Raw genomic sequence first — 18,674 nt, 5'->3', positions numbered from 1 at the left:
GTGCATGACTTTTGAAGCCAGGCCATTCAAGGCACTGTGGCTTCTCCTTGCCCTCTCAGGCCACTTGATAATATTGAATACTGAGAGCTACCATTTTTAGAGCTCTTTGTACACTGTGCAGAGTAAGTTGCATCCAGACAGAGAGATGAGCATCCAAAACACACCCATCTCGAGTTTATAAGAGAAAGAGACACATGGGAGGATGAGCCCTTTAGGAAAACTAAACTCTCTGTGTTTGCAAAGCAGATTGAGAAACCGCCTGGAAAGGAAGGAAGGGAGAAGCGTATTAATTTGTCCCAATAACAACCAACACAGATAGCGCTCATGGGGGAAAGCCCAGTGGCAGAGGCCAAGTTTACTCTAATATCACGACCCTGAATCTGCGGTTGGTGAGAAAACAGAGCCCCCAAAGGAGCTGCATCTTGATGGCCATCTCTATGTATCTCAGAATCTAACCAGCCATGTTCCAGCTACATGTGGCACGCTGCTTCTTCTAACAGCTGCTCGTCATGGACTTAAATTTCTTCATGTCAATTGTGACCTTAAAAATGTGTTTCAGAGAAGCCAGCTCTGCAGATTACGTTCAGAGGGAACCACTGCGCCCCCTGCATGCCCCCACTTCCTTCACTCTCTTCAGCCAGTGGTAGGGTGTGAAAGGGTCTGCATTCAAATAATCTAAACCAAACCCAGGGTAATAATAGAAAGAGATATTGTGATTATACCTAGACAATCAATTACAAACCAAAACACTGAAGCCAGGTACTCAGAAAGTCATTAAGTTCCTTTCCTAAACAATCTAGTTCAAGACAAATAATCAATAAGGATATTGGACTGGATGATATCCTTGAATTTTTACATCATATGACGCGTTCATGTCTTTACAAAACCCAAAACAAAACAAGCTTTCAAAGGAAAGCTACCTATTTTATTGCAAATTTCATGAACATTTCTAACAAAATTGGCGGTGATATTAATGTCATCCTTTGCTTTTTTATTACTGGATCGTTTTCACAGTAGGTATATTTTTCACCGTAATTGTATGAGTAAGGTAGTATCACCCCGATTTTGTGGATGTGGAATCATGACTCAGACACAACAGATGGGTGGTACAGGCTGTGTGCTGCACCACTGCAGGGAATTCTGTGCCCAACGTCGCGTAAATAGCTAGTGGCAGGAACAGCATGTAAACCCATCTTGATCTCTAATCAAAGCCCTCCTTTTTTTCACTGAGTCAGATGTCCTTTTGTTTCTCTCACACAAAGGTTTTTATTGACAAAGGAGGTGGGCATGAGGTTTCAAGAGAAACAGCAGAACTTTGGAAAACTCATCTCTCCCTGAGCTTTTCCAGAGAAGAAAGGAGAATTAATGAGAGGGTGGACATGAAGGGGGTAGCAAGGAAGTCGTAGCCTGCAGGGTCACTTGAGCTAGAAGGGGGGATTTAATATTTAAAAAGTGGGGCACAGAAGGGAGCTACTGGTGTCAGTAGGGGAAGAATTTTCCTGAAACAGCTGCAAAAGCAGTTGAGGCCATTTGAGATTTGGAATCTGTCTGTCTCATGTTGGATTTTGACTGGACATTTGTTTTAGGTCATCCCTCGTGAAAAAGGACCCCACACATGTGCAGCAAGGAATGACAGGACAGAATACCACAGCCAGGTGACATTTGTGCCTGGCATTTAAAGGGCTCAAGGAGGGGTGTCGCGTTCCTGCTGCAGATCCAGTCCAGCAGCTCCAGCTAGAGTTATCCTTCCTGCTGAGACCAGGTGTGTCTGCCTCCTGCAGGTCCGGAGAGGTCTAGGAGCCTGCTCCCTCTCCGGGAGTCTGTGGAGTTGCAGGTAGAACTGTCTGGACTTATTGGTGCCATATTTACAACAGAAATACAACCTCAATCTTGTAGAACATGTGGCAGCCATTTGCATGAATCAACACCCCTGGCAGTAGTGGGATTAAGTACGATGATTTTTCACTTCCAGAAGGACACTAGTGATTATAAAGCTTCCTTAGTCTTTTCTTGGAAGTATTTTTGTTGTTTTTTTCACCAACCACCCTCCACCCTTAGGTTTCCTTACACATTCAGACATTTACAGTAAACAGGGATTAGCCTCAGCTAACCAAGAGTGGCTAGCAGATGGTTTTAATTAACTGTGCCATAAAGAAAAAGGATTTAAGGATAACAGGAAGACAGTTTACACGGAGCAGACTACATACAGCAGAGGGGCAGATCTGTGCCGCTGCTCCCTGCTGCTGCCTGTCTTTGTCCTTTTCTTCTTCATATACTTTCCCTTCTTCCTTTCTGTTTGTCAAAGAAGCACTTTAGATTCACACAATGAAACAACAGTTTTTGTCACTTTAATATCTATGTGTAAAAGATCATAAACATATTTAGATAGACATAGAGAGAGAGAATATAAAATATAGAAATAATATAAAATGTAAAGAATATGTCACGGCTGATTTGGAAGCGCTTGTGGTATCTAAAACATACATGAATAACAAGACTTGTGATGATTTATGTGTCAACTTCACTGGGCCATGGGATGCCCAGGTGTCTGGTTAAACATTAGCCTGGGTGTGTCTGTGAGGGTGTTTCTGGATAAGATGAGCATTTACTCTGTGGGCTGAGTAAAGCAGATGGTCCTCCCCAGGGCTGGTGGGTATCATCCAATCTGTGGAGGGTCTGAATAGAACAAATAGGCGAAGGAAGGGTGTGTTCGTATCTGCTGATTACGTAGCTGGGATGTTGATCTTCTCCTGCCCTTGGCACTCCTGGCTCTCAGGCCTTCAGACTTGGACTGGAATGTATACCATTGGCTTTCCCACCCTCAGGCCTCTCAACTGCATCACTGGCTTTCCTGAATGTCCAGCTTGCAGATGGCTGCTCGTGGGACTTTCTCACCCTCCATAATTTTTGTGTGAAATAATCCCTCATGGTAAATCTTATTTTATATATTATATGTCATGTATATAATATATAGGTGTGGGGAACCTAGTAAGAGATCAAAACATCGGAGCCAATTTCCATCCTATTGGTTCTGTTTCTCTAGAAAACCCTAATACATATGCAACTTCCATTTTCTGATCACTTACTAGGTTCCCCATACCTTTAGGTTTTCTTTATTTAACCTCCACAGGAATCCACGTGATAGAGATTAGTTTGTCTACTTTACAGATGAATAAACCAGGCTGAGAGTCATCAGACGAGTTAGGTTTAAGCCATACCAATAATTGTGCTCGCAATGACTACTCTACACCATATGCCCAAAACTGTGCAATAAAAATCACTGTAAAGCAACACTTGAAGAGCAACACTAAGAGATCACATACAAAAGTCTGGTAATTTTTAAAGGACTCAGTGGCTCTTTAGTGATTGAACAACTGATAATTCATCTCATGGGCCCTGGGGGAGGGCTGCACAGTAGCCAGATGTAACTGCCATCATCGTCACCATCTCCTGAGCCAACACTCATAGAACAAGTACTGATTTAAATGATTCGTACATGTCAACTCACTTATTCTCGACAACAATCTTACAAAGTATATCCTGCTATTACCCCTCTTTTACCATGAGAAACTTGAAATATAGAGAAGTTAAACATTTCCCATGGTCATACAGCTAGTAAATGGCAGATTCCAGATTTAAATTCAGAACCCTGGACCAGAGGCCATGTTTGTAATTATTACACTGCCTACTGAGAGATGGGAGGAGTTGACCTCAAGGCATGGACTTTCTGTCTCAAGACCTGAGGGTCAGGCTGGGTAGACAATTCACATGTAATTTACATGTAACATGATTAGCACATTTCCAAGAATGCTTAGGAGGTTTTTTTTTTGCATGAAGCAGAAGCCACTCAGAACCTCTGTCCAGATTCCGTAAGGCCAGAATAGGATGGAGAGTTCAATGTTCTAGTAGTCCAAACTCTAATGCACACCAACAGAGGGAGGGGAATGGCTATACAAAAAAGAGACTAGGATTTGTGGTGAGCTTAGTGGTGACCCCCAACTAGAATAAGTCTTAATCCATGGAACCTGTCAATGTTCCCTTATATGGTAAAATTCTACAGATGTGATTAAAGATTTTGAGATGAAGAGATATCTTAGATTATGGGGGGGGGGCGGCTAAAAACTATAACAAGTTTCCTTTTACAGAGAGAGGCAAAGTGAGAACAGACACACAGATGGGAGAGCCATGGAAGGTGAATGCAGAAATTAAAGTGATGCAGCTATACGCCAAGGAATATTGGCAGCCCCCAGGGCTATAATCGTTGGGAGATTTTTAGAGCCTCCAGAGGGATCTTGGTATGACTGACACTGTGATTTCAGCTCAGTGACACTGACTTTGAACTGTTGTCCTCCAGAACTATGAGAGAATAAATTTCTGTTGTTTTAAGCCACCATGCGGTAACTTGTTACAGAAAACTAATACAGGCTCTTAAGCTGTGGTCTAGAGAAAGAGATCTAGATGGCAAAAAAACATCTAGAGTATGTGTAGCTGAGAGAAGCAAAATACAATGATGAGAGCCATAAAACGTGGATCCTGGAAAGACTCCTTAAGATAAAATTTGTAGCACCGTTCCTTTTTATATGGTAGCCTGATGTTTTCCCCCAACGATCAACAGCTGATGTGGACCTGGGTATTAACATAACCATAAGCTTGACAAACTTGATTTATAAGCAGAAATTCAAAGGCAGATAAAGTCAGTTCTGGCTGGGAGTCAGGGCTCCACAGAAGGGCTGGTACTTGAGCTGGGCCTTGAGCAATCGTGGGTTTCAGCGAGAGAGAATAGCGAAGGGAAAAAGGGAGGCTACATCAGACAGGGGCACATGGGTGGGAAAGCTCTGGCTACTTGACTTTCTTGTCTAAGTCAGCTGCGGAAATGGATAAAACAGTCGTGTTGTCCGACTACTGTCCACCTGTCTCCATGATGTCCTCCAAAGATGAGGCTCTGATGAATGTCCCCAAGAGTTCATTCTTGAAGGATCCAGCCAAATCCAGAAGTCAGCTCAGGAATGAGGAGCATCTTGTGTTTCAGGAAAGTCCTTCTTATGGCAGAAATAAACACAGTCATGGGGAACAACTCTTCATGTCCCATTTCAGGAGGTTCCAGCGTGTGAGCTTCTACATCTTCTGTAGTTCTTCACTGGTTAGAGATAAGATTCAGGATTTCACCCCAGGGTGATCCAGCTGGCATTACCTTACTTGTTTAAGCATCATTTCATTTTTCAAATGAAATTTGCACCCTTAACTCAATACAGGTTCAAAAGTATAACCAGATGACTGCTCTTTGGTACTTTTCCAGCCAGTGCTTTGTCTATCTCAGATCTGGAACAGAAGACAGCACAGGGCAGCACAGAGAGGTAGAGAGTGGGAGACAGAAGACACGGGCTCTATTCTAACTTGCTCACCTGGAGCCGTATGACTATGGCATGCTGCTAAGCCTCTCTGGCAGGGCCAACTTCTCCTCTGGGCACAGTGAGCACAATGCTGAGCTTTCAGGGGTCCACAAAAATGTTTTAATTTCTTTTAATAAATCAGAAGAAAAAAATGAACTTCTAGGGCTTCCCTGGTGGCGCAGTGGTTGAGAGTCTGCCTGCCGACGCAGGGGACACGGGTTCGTGCCCCGGTCCGGGAAGATCCCGCATGCCGCGGAGCGGCTGGGCCCGTGAGCCATGGCCGCTGAGCCTGCGCGTCCGGAGCCTGTGCTCCGCAACGGGAGAGGCCACGACAGTGAGAGGCCCGCATACCGCAAAAAAAAAAAAAAAAAAAAAAAAAAAGAACTTCTAGGTGAAAGAAAATACTTTAACCCATAATATCAACATTTCTGTCTTTATACCCACACGGTGTAAAATAATAAAGTGTCATATTTTCTTAGAGATGAAGAGGCCCATGAAGGCCAAAGTGCTTAAGGCCCAAGAAAGTCATAACACAGCCCTCTTCTCTGGACCTTAGTTTCCTTATTTGTAAAAAGGGGTTGAATATGACTATAGGCTGCTGTGACAGGACTCTAAGCCTCACAAGCATTTGTAAGATACTCACAGAGGTCTGCGAGCAATGTTTAATATTTTATAAAGTCCAACAGTTATTACACACTGTCTAGAGGTTCCCTGATGTGGAAATGACATTAGTTTTGGAATCAAATGCATCTGGGCTCAAATCATGGCAGTCAGCTATCTGTCTGCCGTGTGAATTCAGACATACCACTCAGCCCTGACCCAGAGGGTCCTTATCCACAATACGTGAACTCAGAAAACAAATATTTATACTTAGGGTTGTTTGGATAATTCAAAGTAACAGAAACAAAGCACATAGCACAGGTACCTAACACACACACACACGATAAGGCCTCAGTGAATAATACCATCATCAGTTTTATCACTTCCCCTTCGAAACTTAGCTGAAGGCGATACCGAGGTACCCTTATGCCAAATGTATGCTTTAGCCAATCAGTGAGTAATAAAACTTGAGAAAATGAATGAAAATAATTGACAGTTTGAGAGACGACATTTTAATTTTGCTTTCCTAATTAGCATTCCTCTTTATTTCTTAGATGGGGTAAAGTTTGGTCACTTTGAAATTATTCATTCATCTCTTCAATCACTAGATTAAGTAAAGTAGAAAACGCTAAAACTGGCTTAGAGGAGTATTATTAAGGAAGAGATAAGAAAGCTAAGGGGATGGATTTATTACATTCATTAACTGTTATGGACTGAATTGTATCCCTCCCACCCACAGATCCATATGCTGAAGCCCAAACTCCCAATGTGACCATATTTGGAGACAGGGCCTTTATGGAGGTAATTAAGGTCAAATGAGGTCATTAGGGTGGGACCCTAATCCAATGGAACAGGTGTTCTTATAAGAAGAGGAATGAACACCAGTGTTCTTTCTTCCCATGTATACACAGAGGAATGATCTTCTGAGGACACAGGGAGAAGGTCACCATGTGCAAGCCAGGAAGAGAGCTCTCACCAGAAATCAAATTCACTTGAAACTTGACCATGAACATCCAGCATCCAGAAGTGGGAAAAAATAAAGGTCTGTTTAAGCCACCCAGCCTGAGGTATTTTGTTATGGCCACCCGAGCAGACTAAGGACCAGAGACCTCAGCACCTGGCGATGCCCCTGCCCCAAAGAGGCACAGAGTAGGGTCATGGGAGAGGAGGCACCAGCATCCATGAGAAGCTCTGTGGTAACACCCTCTGCAAGTGAGGACTGTCAGCAAAAGATGCGGAAATAGCGCCAGTCTCTTCTGTGCGAGAGTGGTGATGCAGAAATAGCAGAGGCCAGGAGTCTGGCATGAAACCTTAAGAGGATGGGGGACTGAAATTCCCACGGCACACAGCAAAATGAGATAGGCAGGACTCTGTGGAGCCTAATCAACCATGGTATTCCTGGAAGAGTCCTTTCACTCACTGGTTTCAACTCCTCAGCTCTCAGCTGCCTCAGTGCTTCTTTGATGGATTTTTTGATCTGGCTTTTCTAGTTTTGCACAGTGGAAATGTTGGTCTGTCACTTCTAGTATCGCTAGAAGTGGAAGTCAGGAGACATTATATTTCTAAATATGGGGCTCATAAAAGAAAAGAAACTCATAGGAGGGAATTCCTGGGAGTGAACAGACTGAGTGTTAATGTACAACATGAACTCAGATGGTCTTTCTGCTTCATCATTTATCATTCTCTGTATTCCTTAATCCAGATTCCTTAGAGACGTACCTTTTGACTAGGTTCATGATGAAAATGACTTTTTAATAATGGAGCTATGAGGCATAATGGGACAAGCAAAAGCTACTGCAGTAAGATAACGGAGTTCTCATCCCGGTCCGATTACCCACCGACTAGGAACTCTTCACATCGGAGTGTCAGTTTCTTCCGCTTTCATGGTGCTTTTTGCTCTACTAAGACTTATATCCTAAAGCACCAACCATAGCTCCTGGCATATTTTACATCTTTCATAGGCATTATTTCCCTCCATTCTATTCAAGGGCCTCAGTGTCTTGTGCTGAACCCTGTGGTCGCTCATTTACGTGAGCCACACCCCCCATACTTTTAGATTTTTGCCATTACATTTCTGGAGGGAACAGGCAGTTCTGATATTTCTTTTCCTCCTGTTGCGACTGAATATTATTTATTATTTAGATTGTAAATCAAAGCCTTTTGCAATAAAGTCATTTCGGGGCACACACACAAGCTTAAAAGCTTTAGGTCAAATACACAGAACTATAAAAATAAACAGCTAGGCTTCCCTGATGACTCAGTGGTTAAGATTCCGCCCGCCAATGCAGGGTACACGGGTTCGATCCCTGGTCCAGGAAGATCCCACATGACGCGGAGCAACTAAGCCTGTGCACCAGAACTACTGAGCCTGCATTCTAGAGCTCGCGAGCCACAGCTCCTGAGCCCCCATGCCACAACTACTGAAGCCTGTGTGCCACAACTACCGAAGCCCGCGCACCTAGAGCCAGTGCTCCGCAACAAGAGAAGCCCCTGCAACGAGAAGCCCGCGCACCGCAACGAAGAGTAGCCCCCGCGCTGCAACGAAGACCCAGCGCAGCCAAAAATAAAATAAATTTATAAAAAATAAAAACAGCTAGAGTACACAGTAGAAATATTATTTAAAGAAAAGTGGTGACTTCAACATAGTGGCCCTTTCAGAGAAAGTCATTTGCAAAGATACAAAGATGAATGAATCTCATGGAACTTTCCAGTAGTTTAATTAAGGAATTGGAAAAAAATAACCTACCCTCAGAATTTGCTTCAAAATCTCAGTTAAGCCAAATAGAGCAGACAGCCAGATCTTAACTGATGCAAATGTTCATTAATGTTTCTCAAAACAGAGGCATGAGAACAAGTCCTTGCATCTCAGAAAGGCAGTGGCAAACTCTCCTCAATGCTACCTTATGTGGGATTCCCAGAGGTGACTGGACATCATCGGAAAAGTTGGGAAGCCAATGAGATCTTTCTCGGCCTCTCAGCTAGGAAGAGGCACTCTCTCCTTTGGGTCTCTTCTGTTCCCTATTCAGACTTTGCTTACAGAATTTAAAGGACCAAAATGTAAAAGATTTGATTTTCTGTTCACATGTCTGTGTTCTCCCCCAGCTTTGAGCTTCCTTCTATAATGTTTCCCTGTGCACAGTTCTTGGCTCATGTCAACTGCCATAAATATTTATTACATAAATGGACAAATGTAAACTGGATACGGATACTTTTCCACCGGAGATGCTTTTCACAAAGCTAAAATTATTAGGTAGGATGTTTGTGTTTCAACAACCAGTGACGCTTTGAAAACAGGAACCAGCTCAGGAGGATGGAAAGAAGCCAAAACTGTGGTTGTTTGCATTTTAGCTCAACCAGCAACAGTGCTGCACTGGCCAGTCTAAAAAGAACGCACAGACCAGCACCTGAGGTGGATCCAGATCCAGCCCTGGGAGCCCAGTGCCCTGCGCCACTGCATTAGGCTGGAACCCAAGTCCTATAGCGCTCTGGGTTTCAGCTTTCCGCCTTCCACAGCTTCATTCTAAGTTCCAGGCTATTTGCTCAACAAAGGGTCACTCACAGGCTTTTGTTGAGGGGAGAGATTGTAGAAGTGCTCCCTATGGGATGGATGCAGGGCCTCTCTCTCATTTGAAATCGGGGTGGATAACAGCATACTTTCTGGGGCCTGAGTGTCTGGGTTTGACTTTATTTACTTACTAGTGATGATCTTAGGTAAGTCACTCTGTGCCTCAGTTTCTGCATGTGTGAAATGGGAATAATGTTAACTCCATTCCCATGAGCTTAGTGTAAGCGTTAAATAGATTTTAAAATGCCAAGCCTTTAGATCAATGCTTGGTAAGTATTTGCTTTCATCACCATTATGCCTGTATCTGCTTTTCTAATAGCTTTCTCCTTCTTCCTCCTCCTTTTATGTCTGCCCCTTTCCCTTGCCCTTCCCCTCTTTCTCCTTCCCCTTATGATAGTATAAAAATAACATTATAAGTATTGTAAAGATACCATTCTTTTTAGGCTCTCCTTTGAGTCATTTGCTATGTAGTGTTATGGTTTCAATATTTAGGTCCCTCCAAAATGCATATGTTGAATCCTAACCCTCAAAGATGATGGTATTAGAAAGTGGGGCCTTTGGGGGGTGTTAAATCGTGAGGGTGAAGCCCACATGAATGGGATTAGTGCCTTATGAAAGAAGCGCCAGAGAGATCCCCAGCCCCGTGCACCATGTGAAGACACAGCAAGGAAGTGCCAGCTGTGAACTAGGAAGACCGTCCTTACCAGAAAGCAACCACGCTGGCACCCTGATCTTGGCCTTCCAGCCTCCACAACTGTGAGAGGTAAATTTCTGTTGCTCATATACTACCAGGTCTGTGGTAATTTGTCATGGCAACCTGAATGGACTAAGGCAGTAATCAATGTTTAATATGCAAAAGCGCTTAGTGATGTTGTTGCCATTATTTCTTTTTTATAGATAGGGAAACAGTTTCAATGTAAAAAGGGAATCAACCTAAGGCCACGGTGTTCATAAAAAGAAGAAATGGAATGTGAGCTCAAGGCTTTCTGCTGTAATTCGCTGCCGCTTCTTCACTTTCCCAGTGTCCATCTCTGACGATTGGTCGCTGCAACTCTTGGGTGTTTATTTTCAGCCAGTGACAGGGCTGAACCCATTCTTTGATCTGATCAGTTGTCCCCATTGACCTGATAACTGGATAGGTCTTTGCTCAGCTATCCAGGCCTGTCATGTAAACTTCCCACCAGCACTGCCAAGAGCTACCAGAAAGACCTTGGTGAACTTTGCTATTCACAGTAAAACTTGTCCTCTTGGAAATCCTCAGAGCAAAAGCCAGGTGTAGTATGATTCAGTATAAATGAAGCGCAGAGTACAGACTCCAACCCATCATGAACGATCAACGTGCTTGGGACCAAAGCAGCATGGAAGTTTGGTAGGTGCTTTGCCTCTCGGTCTTGGTGTCTCCAAATGTAAAATGAGGAAATCGGAAATTCATGAGATGTAAGGACTCTTTCTGGTGTAACATTTTGAGACCTGGTTATCACTTCATTCCAGACCATTACTGTCCAGTAGAACTTTCTGTAAGAATGGCTCTGTTCAATGTCTGTGCTCTTTTGTACAGCAGCTATAACCACGTGCAGCTCTTCCACAATGGAAATGCAGCTAGTGCAACTAAGGAAATGAAGTTTTAATATTTAATTTTAATTAATTAAAACTGAAATAGCCACAGGGGATTAGTGGCTATCAAAAGAAACAGCACAATAGTCTAGACAGCTGTTGAGGTTTGAGAATATCCTCTGTTTGAGACACTGAGTTCAACATAAGAGTGACAGAAGCAGGAAAAAAAACACTCTTCCCTCAAAAATCATGAAGTCTATGACAGATCAATCATGAAGTCTCTGACGGTTCAATCAAATACACTTCTGCTCTCACTTCACCTCTTACCTCCTTTCAAGAACGCAAGATTCAGTACTTACTTTACTTCCTCCAGCAAGAGTTGCTTTTATCTGTCTTGCCAAAGCACATTGTTTAGTTGTTAATTAATTCATGCATGTATTCATCCATCCACTGGAGTTTAACAGATATTCATCAGGGTAGGAATTTTTGAAAGACTGTGTACTGCTATAGTTGTAGCATCCAGGAAAGTACCTGACACTTAGTAGGGGCTTAACGATTTTGTTAGTTTATTTAATTAATTCCATATGCCTCACTGAAGATTCACTCTAGGCTAGGCATCTATCTTAGGCACTAAGGACATAATGTTAAAAAAGACATAAATGGAGCTTAGAGTCTGGTGATGGAGATGGATATGTGAACAGCTGATTTTAACTGATGTTTCAGGCGCCATTATAGGGATAAATGCAAGGTAATTTGAGAGCAAAGAGGAATAGCTGGCATATTCTGAGTGTTACGCACATAATATGGGACTTGGGATTATTTCTTTACATATACATTTTCCTTAGGTAGTGAATTTGTTGAGAGCCAGGGCCATCTTAGTCTTTGTAAACCCAGCAGCTGGCACAGCACCTGCCATGGAGCAGGGTGATTGATGTTTGTTTCTGAATGAGTGTGAAGTGATATAACTAAAAAATGGTTACCTATGGACCCTAAAGGTATGGACCAGTGGTATGAAGCTTTACAAGAATGAGACATTACTTTTGATTGGGGGAATATAGTGGGTTGAACGGTGGACCCCAAAACGACATGTCTACATTCTAATCTCTGGATGTTGTGAATATTACCTTCTATGCCAAAAGGGAAAATGTTACCTTATTTGGAAATAGGGTCTTTGCAGATGCAAGTAAGTGAAGAATCTTACAAAAAGGAGCTTAAGGTGGATGAACCAGCTGGACTCTGAATTCAGGAAAAGATACACAGAAGAGGAGGAGGCGAGGCGGCCAAGGAGGCAGAGGTTGGAGCAGTGGGGCTGGGGGTGGTTAACTATATGTGCCTCTTTGGCTGGGCCACAGCACCCATATATTCTTTTTTTTTAAGATTAGTTTATTTCCTCTCATTATTTATTTAGTTATTTAATGCTACCAGCATACATTTCTCTCTCTTTTTTTTAATTTTATTTTTTGGCTGCATTGGGTCTTCATTGCTGCGCGTGGGCTTTCTCTAGCTGTGGCGAGCAGGGGCTACTCTTTGTGGTAGTGCATGGGCTTCTCATTGCGGTGGTTTCTCTTGTTGTGGAGCACGGGCTCTAGGCACGCAGGCTTCAGTAGTTGCAGCACGCGGGCTCAGTAGTTGTGGCTCGCAGGCCCTAGAGCGTAGGCTCAGTAGTTGTGGCGCACGGGCTTAGTTGCTCCACGGCATGTGGGATCTTCCCGGACCAGGGATCGAACCCGTGTCCCCTGCACTGGCAGGTTTATTCTTAACCACTGCACCACCAGGGAAGTACCCAGATATTTGATCAAATGTTTTCTGGGTACTTGCTGAGTGTGCTTTGAATGAGATTAATATTTAAATTGGTGGACTTTAGGTAAAGCAGATTGCTCTCCATAATGTGGGTGGGCCTCATACAATCACTTGAATTCTGAATAGAGCAAAAGATTTACCTCCCCCAGGTAAGAGGGAATTCTGGAAGCAGACAGTGGCCTTCAGACTCCACTGCAACTCTTCCCTGGGTCTCCAGCCTGCTGGTCTATTCCTAGAGATTTTGGACTTGCTGGCCTTCATAATCACATGAGCCATTTACTTAAAAGAAATTTCTCTCTCTCTCTCTCTCTCTCTCTCTCTCTATATATATATATATATATATATACACATATATATATAAATAGATAGATATCTATACAGACACACACACACATACACATATATATATATGATATAGATTTAGGTATAGAGCTCTCCATCCTATTGTTTCTGTTTTTCTGGAAAAGCCTGACTAATATAGGCCAAAAGGCAAGGAACGTTGACACCCACCAGAAGCTGAATGAGGCAAGGAATGGAATCTTCCCTAAATCTTCTGGAGGGAGTCCAACTCTGCTGAGTCTTTGATTTCAGACTTCTTGCCTCCAGAACTGTGAGAAAATAAATTTCTGAAGTTTTAAGTTTGTAGTAATTTGTTACAACAGCTACAGGAAATGAATACAGAGGACTTGGGGATGAACAAATAAATAAATAGCATTTGAACCCTATTTTGGAGACTGGAGAGGTTTGTACAGGTGCATATGCATGTGGGACGAAACAAGGTGAGGGAAGGCGGGCAGATGGGGAGTGTGCAAAGGCTGAGCAGAGAAAACACATAGGACTCTGGTGGGGCAGCAGTGAGGCATTTTCAAGCGCAAAGTCTATGAAGGCCAGTAGTACAAGTTGAGTTTGGAAAAGAAATTTTGGAAGTATTGTCATGAGAATTGAATGTATGTCAAATATTTACAGATTTTAAATTGTCTTTTATTTTGACACCCTGAAAATCTATTGGATATTTTTAGCAAAGAAGAGATAGGATAGAATCATATCTTTTGGACTTGATTCAGTTGTATATTGGTTGATGAGGTAGTATCTATCTGGTGGGAGGGAGGTCAAGGGCTTCTAACAGTTCTGCAGGACAGGACAGAGGCTATAAGGACCCACATGGCGATGGCATTCTCCTGTATTTACATGTGATGATACAGGAGAAACTGCCCATTGTGCTTCCTCTATTTCAAAGGAGTGATTTTAAAAGAACAGTAAGTCATGCCTACAACTGCTTAACACCTTAGATTTCTGTGTATGTCATCTCCTGGTGCACTCATAGTTTCAGTAGTGATGCGTCTAGCCTCGTTTTATAGGTGAAAACACTTAGTCAATTAGCAGTTGTAGTCTTTGAGACTATATATTATAACAAGATCAGAGTGAAACTGAATCCAAGACTTGTCCTTAGTGCTTTTTCTTTTCTGGATGAAACACTAATAACGATGTACTAGCTATCATTTACTGAGCTTGAGGTTTATCCTATGACCCTCATACAGTGCTCGAGAATTTGCATACATTAGCATATTTTAAAACTCTTAACATTTATGCAGTAGGTACAAACATTAATTTGTATTTTACAAGTGAAGAGACCAAAGTTAAGAAATAAATTAACTTATCCAAGGTCATATAGCAAGCATGTGGTAAACACAGGATACAAACACAAATTATCTGGGGCTAAAAGATGCCTCTTTAACCTAAGAAACAGTGAATTCCTAATTGCATTTTTTGGTAAAGATTAAAAAACATCATGATCAGCTCAGAATTTCTTAGAAGTCAGTAGGCTCCACGTTTCTGGTTTAGAAGTGGAAACATACTTCTCCAGAAAGCCACTGGATTCCATAGAGAACTTATATTTTATGCAGTTTGGGGCAGCAATTCAGAAACGAAAAAGAAAATTATGGAACACAACACAGGCCTCTTATCTTGCACCTGCCTCTTACACTTGTTCCTATTTATCTCACCACTTATCAGCAGACATTGGAAATTAGAGCGCTTAAGTCTCTTTTGAAATAATTACCTGACCCTATTATATTAAAAGACTTGTAGACTGCTAGGTATTTTTGTGAGAAGGGGTGGGTGAGATAGCCTCTACATCGCTAAGTGTTATCCTGCTAGCAATAATACAGCAAGCAACAGCCCTGATTCCTCCGCCGAAATATTAGTCACACCAAGAAATTAACTTGAAACTTCAAGCTTTTTGCCTAACAACAGTTACATGGGCTGTGGAGTCCTTAGGTGGGTGAACCTGAAGGGGACCCTATGTTTTTATAAGGCTCTGATTGTGGAGAAAATATCCAGTTCTTTCTCCATCTGAAAACCAACAGAAACCTGGCCCGTTAGGTGAATGGGAGAAAGTTACACAGGAATTGTGACAATTTTGAGCAACAGGAATTCTGCTTTTACCTGAAGCTCTATGCAGGAAGTCATAGAACCTTTTTAAAGTGATGATATATTTCAAACACAAAAAAGCACAGAAAATAATATAACAGGCGCCCATTTACCCACAGGGTCGCCATGAACACATCTTTGTGTGAAGTAGAAAAAGACTCGCTTTCTTTCAGTCAGAGGCAACACTGCAGCAAGGGACAGGGTTTGGCACGTGGCACCCAGGCTTGGCTCCCTGAATGACCTCCCCCTCAACAGCCATGGTTGGAAGCACCCGTGGCTGAAATTAAACACAAGTTAACGTGTTGCCGTGTTTGCTTCAGAATTTGTTTTTAGTGCCCAAAGCGAAGAAGTGTGGCCTCATCCTGACCATTCCATTCCTTACCTCCCCCTTCCTCAGCCCCACAGGTAACCACCTTCCTCATACTTGCTGTGGCATCACTTCCATCAAATAACATGGCTCTTAGCCTCTGTGTTTAAGTTTTACATAAATAACCTCACACCACATATTTTATAACTACACTGTAGCCACTCTCTTCATTGATACTGCCTGTTATGAAATCCATTGAGATATAGAGAAGCAAAGTGAATAATAATCATGGCAGCGTGTCATTATAGCAGTAAAAATAACAAGAATACTTAAGTTACATATTTTGTACTATGTGCTGTGCGCAGTTCCAAGCCCTTTATGCATATTAGTGCGTGTAACCCTGCCTTTTTGGTGATTCAGAGAGTCTTATGTCTAGGCGTGTATATGTGTGTCTATATTTGTGTGTGTGTGTGTGTGTTTAACTCTGTCCACTTCTGAGTACTGTTTTAATCTGAGAATGCATGTTATTTCATCACTTTAGAAAAATCTTCAGCCGCTAGCTCTTCGAATATTGCTTCCCCACATTCTCTCCATTTCCTCTTGCAGTAGATGCACATTGGACCTTCTCATTCCATCCTCACTTAAGGACACTTTATGTTTACCATGTCCTACAATTCCTTGCTTTATTCTGGAAATGTTAATCAAATAGATTTCTCATTGCACTAATTCTTTATTCAGATGAGTCTAATCTGTTTCATCTGTCCCCTGAATTTTTAATCTTCAGAACAATACTTTTCATTTCTAGAAATTCTGTTCTTCTCTCTGTCCAACCTGTTTTTTGCTTTCAAATATCTTTCTTCTCTTTCCTTTTCTTCCTGTGTTGATTTCTTCATTTTGTCTTTAATCATTTGTCTTTCAGATTCTTGTTTTATTAACTAATGTCCTTAGGTTTTACCGATCCTCATGGTGTGTCTGCTTCATTCTGGTTGGGATAGGTGGTTTCGTCACTCAGATTAAGAGCCCTCCACCACAATCATCACTCCTGTGTCCTGTGGGAAATCCTATGTGGCCTATGTTGTCCAAGTACCTTTCATATTTATTTCTGCCTGGAGACTCTGGTGGTATAAATTTAGAGTCCAAACTCATGTGAAGTGCTGGTAGAGACAGACAAGCTTTCCTCCTAGCTTATAAGGCAGAGGGAAGAGTTATTTTCTAATGTACCTTTCACTGATGGTACAATGTCTGGGGGGACTAGTAGTGGTTTCATTCCGAGCTCCTGGCTTATTTGGACCCAAGATCTCATCTCCAGGCTTCATATGAGGGTTGACACTCAAGATCGTATGTTTCTGGGTTTAGCAAAGCCACCAAGGTTAGCTACATCACGTGTTCACATGCTCCAACATCTACTTTTCAAGTCCTTATCAATTCATGGAGTCAAGGATATGTTGTATCCCTTTGTTGTTTTGTTTTTTGTTTTTTCCAAGTTTTTAGTGAAGATGATTCTTACTCTTTCCTTTCTTTTTTTCTTTTTGCATTATCTGCTATCTTATTGGAACTGGGATTCTTAAAACAAGTTGCAAAGCTCTGTAATGCCTTGGTGCACTAAGAAAATGCATTTTAAAAAATGCAGCTGTCAGGGAGAATTTGTACAGGTGACACTCAGGTTAGTGACAGAATTATAGCATCACATTGCTATATTCCATGCTAACAAGTAAAATGAGCAGCCAGCATTTTGTAGGGTCAATCTGAGTAAGAAAAGTCTCTATAGAAATAGCTTATGTGGTAGAATTTTTATCTTGAGCAGAATTATAGACAAATACTAGGAGAATTTGAGATTAGCAAAAAGTCAGCAGAGTGCAAAGCAGAATCCTATAGGAATAAGAGCAAGGGGCTTGGATATCACAGGCAATTTAGGAAAGAAGTGTTCAGGCCAAGAAGCTGCATAGCCAGGTTGTGAAAAGCTGCTTCTCTTGGCCATGTTGGCTAATGAGTCTCACCTGTACCCAACATTGCTGTTTCAGAGTCTGTTTGTGTGAATAGGTAATCTGTCCCCACCAAATCCCATTTTCTACAGAGCATGGACTCTATTCTTTACAAAGACTTTTGATCTCTTTATAAGATTGTAAATGAGAAAAAGCCTCTCTACTTATTCTTAAAAAGGGAATCTAGACCAGTGAGACCCCGACCAGCCAAGACCATTAAGATTCTGCTTTCCAGGGCTGAACAAATCAGTTAAGAAATCCACTTACTGAACACTTTCCTTAAAAAAAAAAAAAGCAGTTTCACCGGGGTGTATTACTTTTCTGTTGCAACTGTAACAAATTACTCAAACTTAGTAGCTGAAAACAATACAAATGTATTATCTTACCGTTTTGCAGGTCAGATGTTCTGCATGGGTCTCACCAACTAAAATCAAGGTGTTGCAGAGCCGCATCCCTTTTTGGAAGGGCTAGAGGAGACTCTGTCTCCTGGCTTATCAAGGTTGCTGGCAGATTTCAGTTCCTTGGGGTTCCTGGCTGTCAGCCAAGCGCTGTTCCCAACGTCTAGAGCCACATGCCTTGGCTCATGGCCCTCTTCCTCCATCTTCAAAGCTAGTGGTAATGGCAACGTGGGTCTCCCACTTCCCATCTCTCCTGTCTCTTCTTCTGGTGTGGCCTCTCTCCAGCGGACTCTTCCACTTAAAGGGCCCATGTGATTAGATTGGGCCCACCTGGATTATCCAGGCAACCTTCCCTGTTTTTTTTTTTTCTCATCTTTATTGGAGTATAATTGCTTTCCAACGTTGTGTTAGTTTCTGCTGTACAACAAAGTGAGTCAGCTATATGTATACATCTATCCTCACATCCCCTCCCTCTTGAGCCTCCCTCCCACCCTCCCTATCCCACCCCTCTAGGTGGTCACAAAGCACTGAGCTGATCTCCCTGTGCTATGCGGCTGCTTCCCACTAGCTATCTATTTACATCTGGTAGTGTATATTTGTCCACGCCACTCTCTCACTTCGTCCCAGCTTACCCTTCCCCCTCCCTGT

The sequence above is a fragment of the Monodon monoceros genome, unplaced genomic scaffold, assembly GCF_005190385.1.
Source record: "Monodon monoceros isolate NGI ecotype Baffin Bay Population unplaced genomic scaffold, NGI_Narwhal_1 Super_Scaffold_19, whole genome shotgun sequence".
In the NCBI taxonomy this organism is placed as follows: Eukaryota; Metazoa; Chordata; class Mammalia; order Artiodactyla; family Monodontidae; genus Monodon; species Monodon monoceros.
This window is presented reverse-complemented; position numbering follows the sequence as displayed.